Source organism: Vipera berus, assembly GCF_964194415.1.
Source record: "Vipera berus genome assembly, chromosome: Z".
In the NCBI taxonomy this organism is placed as follows: domain Eukaryota; kingdom Metazoa; phylum Chordata; class Lepidosauria; order Squamata; family Viperidae; genus Vipera; species Vipera berus.
In genome coordinates, this window is record NC_138205.1 from 125,146,769 (window position 1) to 125,152,799 (window position 6,031).

A 6,031-nucleotide genomic window follows, 5' to 3' on the forward strand; every position below is an offset into this window, starting at 1 on the left:
AGCCCTAAAGTGAGCGGGATCAAAAACCCCCTCCCCCTCCTCACTGCATTATTTGCAAAAGGGGGAGAGATTAGCAGCAAAATGCAGAGATTTAAAGGATATATTTCATCCCTGTAACTTCAAATGACCCCGGGACGCTGCAACTGTCATAAACACATGCCAGGTGCCAAGTATGCTAATTTGATGACATGACCTTGGTGATGCTGCAATGGACGTAAGTGTGAAAAACGGCTGTAAGTCTTTTTTTAAAAATTCCATTTATATCCCGCCCTTCTCCGAAGACTCAGGGCGGCTTACAAGCTTAGCAGTAGCCTTCATTCTATGTATATGCCTGCTTATTAGGGCTTTCACCCCCCCCCCCAGCGGCATTATTACAAAGTCAGCTTAATTGCCCCCAACAATCTGGGTCCTCATTTTACCTACCTCAGAAGGATGGAAGGCTGAGTCAACCTTGAGCCTGGTGGGATGCGAACCTGCACTAATTGCAGGCAGCTGGTGTTACTTAAGGAAGCATTAGCCCACTGCTCCAACAAGGCTCTTTTTGGGATGCCTTTGTAATTTCAAATGGTCACGAACGGCTGTAAATCAAGGACTACCTGCTTAAGCCATATAAGACTACTTAGAAGTCACCAACGAAGGAGAATATTTGTAGCTCAGGGTTGAAATGAGGGGCCCTTGGTGATCTCTGAGCCTGCTTGTTTTCTTTCAGACGTTTCATGACCCAACTAGGTAACATCATCAGTGCTGGTAAGGAGTGCTGTTTGCGGTCGGTTTATGTTCTGGTGTCTTGCCTGTCTTGTGTGGGTGGGGAGTGGTCTTTAGCGACTCTTGACTGAAACGTCTGCAAGAAGACAAGCAAGCTCAAAGAGCCATGCCAGGATTAAAGCCCATGTATACCAGCTAGGTGAGAACATACATTGAGTCACATTTTAATCTTCTTCTAAGAAATTTAGAGTTAGTACCTTTATCTCAGAAGAGACCTACTTCCTAATATGAGATGAAAGATCAAGAAAGCAGCTTGAGGGGCCCTTGGTGTGTCTCTGACCTTGCTTGTCTTCTTGCAGACGTTGCATTATCTTAACTAGGTGACATCATCAGTGCTGATGTTTGACTAGCACTGACAATGTTACCCAGTTAGGGTCATGAAACATCTGCAAGAAAACAAGCAAGCTCAGAGAGCGCCAAGGGCCCCTTCTTTAGAAGCTGCCAGAGCTGTACAGAATGCAAGGGCCAACTTGTGGGTTCTTAGATACTGCTGTTGAAAAAAAACCATCTAATTTCGGTTGCCAACAGGACCTCAATTCAGAATGCTGATTGCCATCTGCAAAAGCCTATATGGATAGGATCAGGGTAGTAATCCCTCCCCTCTTGCTTTAGGTCCTGACCTGACAAGAGGTGAGAGCAATGTGGACTGCTACAGGAGTTTCCAAACTTTTCCAGGCCATGGAAATTGTTAGTTAAAAAAAACAGAGATCCCAGAATCTCTGGAAAAAGGAGGCAGAGCTCAAAAGACAGAAAATTGGTTGCATGCATCTCTTTTGTTTCTTGGAACCCCATCATGTTCTCGAGGAACCCATATTCTGTGGAACCCAGGTTGAAAATCCTGGCGTATAAGACAGCCCTTCTTGGTGATGACCGCAACATTATGAAAGTACTTACCCTGGATGTAAGTAACCCTTGACTTATAACCATTCATTTAGTGACACTGAAAAAAGTGACTTACAGCTGGTCCTTGCATGTAGGATGGACGCAGCATCTCCATGGTGACCAAAATTTGAGCCCTTGGCAACCGGCATGCATTCACAATGGTTGCAGTGTTCCAGGGTCACATGACCTCTATTTGCAACCTTCCCAGCTGGCTTCCAACCAACTGGGAAACCAGTTTTACTTAACTGCATGATTCACTTAACAACTGCAGTGATTTGCTTAACAACCATGGCAAAAAAGGTCATAAAATCGGTGATGATGATTCACTTAACAACTGCCTTGCTTAGCAATGGAGATTCTGTTCTCTATTGTGGCCTAAGTTGTGGACTACCCGTATTCAGCAGATTGTATAGTTATTTTTGATGATTCTTGTATAGGGGGATTTGTCTTGGAGATTTTTTTTAAGCTGTTTCAATGGAGCAGTATAAAACTGCTCAGTGCAAGATCTCTGTAAGCTTTTGTGATTCAAAAAGCAGATGTGTCCAGGTCTTGTAACGGGTCATCTCATTCATATGTGAAAGTCCTCTAAAAACCCAGATTGACTGCTTTCTGACTTCCTGTGAATTGTAGGTGCTACATAAATCCCCAATAAGTCACGTTATTTTATTTGAATATTTTTTGCTGTCTCAGGAAGACATGTTTACGCAACTGATGAGTTGATCCAGAGGTGAATGATGTATCACCTTTCACTTGCAATAAGTGGTATGGGAATTGCCCCAGATGTTTCGCAATTCTGGAGTTTTAGTTTACTTATTTTATTTATTTATTTATTTATTTATTTGCCAAATTCCTTTAGCTGCCTAACAGACAAATCAAGGGACTCTGGACGATCTACAACAAAGCTAAAACAAATTAATAAATATCTGAAAAATTATATTAAAAACATTTTAAAACCTTATAAAAACAAAGTAACTGTATATTAATGCTTCAAGTAGCTTAATGCAGGGAACGAGACTAGCACATCTGAACAGCTTTCTCCACTAACAGCACAAATACCTGCTGTCACTGCTGTGAGATTTATTGCAAATGTGGTTGTGTGATTTGTACAGTATGGTGGTTAGAATGCAGCATTGCAGGCTTACTCTGCCCACAGCCTCAGTTCAGTCCTGACCGGTTAAAAGTTGACTCAGCCTTCCATCCTTCCAAGGTGGGTAAAATGAGGATCCAGGTTGTTGGGGAGCAATATGCTGACTCTGTATGCTTAGAGAGGGCAGTAAAGTGGTATATAAATCTAAGGGCTATTGCTATTGCATTTCTAATATGGAATAGCTCTATTTCCACATATCCTGCATTCACTTGGTAGCATTACAGATAGTCCTCAGCTTAACAAGCATTCATTTAGTGACCACTTGAAGTTACAACTGCACTGAAAAGAGATATTTATGACTAGTTCTCGCACTTACGACTGTCATAGGATATCCACGGTCACATATGACAATTTCGGTGGTTTGGCAACTGGCGTGTATTTATGACCGTCGCAGTGACCTGGGGTCACATGATCGCCACTTTTCCAGCCACCTTCTGACAAGGAAAGTCAATGGGGGAAGCTGAATTTGCTTAACAACCACGTGATTCATTTAATGACCATAGTGACCCCAACAAAAAAAATATAAGAAAACTGAGTGCAGCTCAACAACTGCCTCGCTTGGTTACAGGAGTTCCAGTCCCAATTGTGGTCATAAATTGAGGACTATCACTATTGTTTGCTTCTCTCCTTTTTTAAAAAGAATTCCACATGTTTTGAATGCCTGGATGTTTGTACCAGAATGATAAGTTTAAGACTGGCAGTTCCTCTTCTGCTTTCAGAATTTGCTCTTCTTGGTTCTTTTTTCACTAGAATAATGCTATCTAGAGTCAAAGCCATAGACTGATTATGTTCCATCAAGTCATGGTTGACCTTTCAGCCCTTAATAGCAAGATGCTTTTAGACATTTATGAATAATAACAGCCCCGTATGTTTATGAGTGTTTATGAAAAATAGCAGAGAAGCGGTAGGTAAAACTAAAGATATTCCTCAGCTTATGACCAATTGCTTAATGAACATTTGAAGCTACAGTGGACCCCACCCAAAGGCTACATGCATTCCGGTTTCAAAGTTCCAACATCACACACACACACACGCACACACACACACACACACAGAGAGAGAGAGAGAGAGAGAGAGAGAGAGAGAGAGAGAGAGAGAGAGAGAGAGCAATCAAATGATCACATTCCGGTTGCTTGGCAACTGACCCACATTTAGGGCCTTTTGCAGCACCCCACAACACATGAACACGATTTATGATGATTTTGTTGGGAACTAACATTTACTTCTGGTTTCCAGCATGAAACTCCCAATAGGGAACAGTGGGTTTGCTTAATGACTGCTGTGAAAAAGGTGGTAAAATTAGATCCAGTCAAGTGGTGACTCGTTTTACGACTGTCACCATTTATGACTTTAATTGCCAGGTTCAATTACTGTCATAACTCAAGGACTATCTATATAAACTTTTAATCGAAATCCTACCATTCTTTTCCCTACTTCAGATGTTAGCTTGAGATCAGGATGCGTCACACAATATTGGATTGCTTAAATTTAGCAGGGCGATATTTTATATATCTCCAAAGCCACAGTTGTGTTTTCCTTTCGATTACCAGAATTAATCTGCAATCTGAAATAAGATATTGTTGCCCTGATGTATGCTTGTTGATGATGGAAGAACATGCAAGGAATGAAATTCCTAAAGTAAGGAAAACATTTTCCCTGCTAAACAAACATTTATTTTTTAAAAGGTATACAGGTAACCTTTGAGTTACAACTGTATTTAAGTTCCGCAGTCATAGTTGTAAATCATTACTGTCATAAAGCAGTTCATCACATGACCAGATCTGCTTTTACATTTTTTTTTGTGATGGTTATCAAGTGAACATAATGATCGTAAAATGAAGGCTGTGATTGTTAAGTGAATGATGCAATTAGTAAGTGAATCCATTTGTTTGCTGTGAAGAATGTTTTGCCAGAAACCAGAAGTAAACACTGGTTTAAATCACAGTCATGTGACTGCAAGACACTGCAAATGGTTGCAAATGCAGGCCATTACTAAGCACCCAAAATCTAGTCATGTGACCGTGGGGGGTTTGGACATCAGAACTTTGGAAATGTGTCCTAAGTAGCCTTTGGGGGTCCCGTCATAACTTGGAACAGTCATCAAGCAAACAATCATAAGCCAAGGTCTATCTGTATGAACCCGGAGAATGTCCTTATTGGTAGATTTTAAATCATGGATAGATTCATTTAGGAGAAACAGTGTCCTGGTCCAGTGTTATTTTGAATTGTAAAGGTAACCAACAACTAGAACTCTATTAAAACAAAACACAAAACGAATGAACAAAACCCCTCATTTTCTGTTAAAAAAATTGAGAACGATGTCAGCATTTCAGTAGGTTTTGGTCAATATTCTTCCCTGCCATGCTTTGAATCAGCGGAAGTCTCCTGACATTTTCAAGGTCAGCTTCATGCTGAACAATGGAGTAATATGTGCTTTGTTTGATGAATGTGGACTTCTGGCTAAGGAAATATAGTTGTGCACCTGAATAGTTTAGGAAAATGTATCCTTTGAAGGTTATGTGTTCGTAACAGAAAGCAACGGCTCTCGGCTAATTCTTTACACCAGTGGTGGCAGACCTATGGCATGGGTGCCAGAGGCGGCACTCAGAGCCCTCTCTGTGGACACGCGTGCCATGCCCTGGAGATGGCAACTGTCCCTCTTCAACCAGCCTCCTGCTAACTCGCTGAGATCCCATGTGGCTGAATGCATCTTGGCACGGCAGGTTTCCCTCCCCCCCCCCATCCCATCCCTCCTGGCCTTGCATGCTCTCCTTTTCCCAAGCATGACCCACTGCATCGCATCCTCAGCTGTCGGCCATCCATCCATCTCAGAGGCGGCTTCTTTGAACTGTTGGCAACGGGCTGCGGAGCCCCAGAGTGCACCGCTTGAGGGGCCGGCAGGCTGTGGCTACTGATGGACACCGTTGGCCCCCATGCACTCACTGGCTCCTGTGTGCAGGAGCCGATGGTGTCAGGCAGCAGCTGCCCCAGCCTTTGCCTTGCCCCATGGCAATGGCACCCCCACCCTGCCTCACCTCACCCCACAGGATGAGTCTCCTGCCTACCGCCACACCTACCAGAGACCCCCTGGATCTCCCCCAACCCTGCCCAACCCCCACAGGCGTCCCTCCCCAGGAGCAACATTGAGGTGACCACACCCACCCTGGCCACACCCACTCAATCTGCCATGACCACCACAGACACACCCACCCAGTGGGCCACGCCCACCTGGTGATA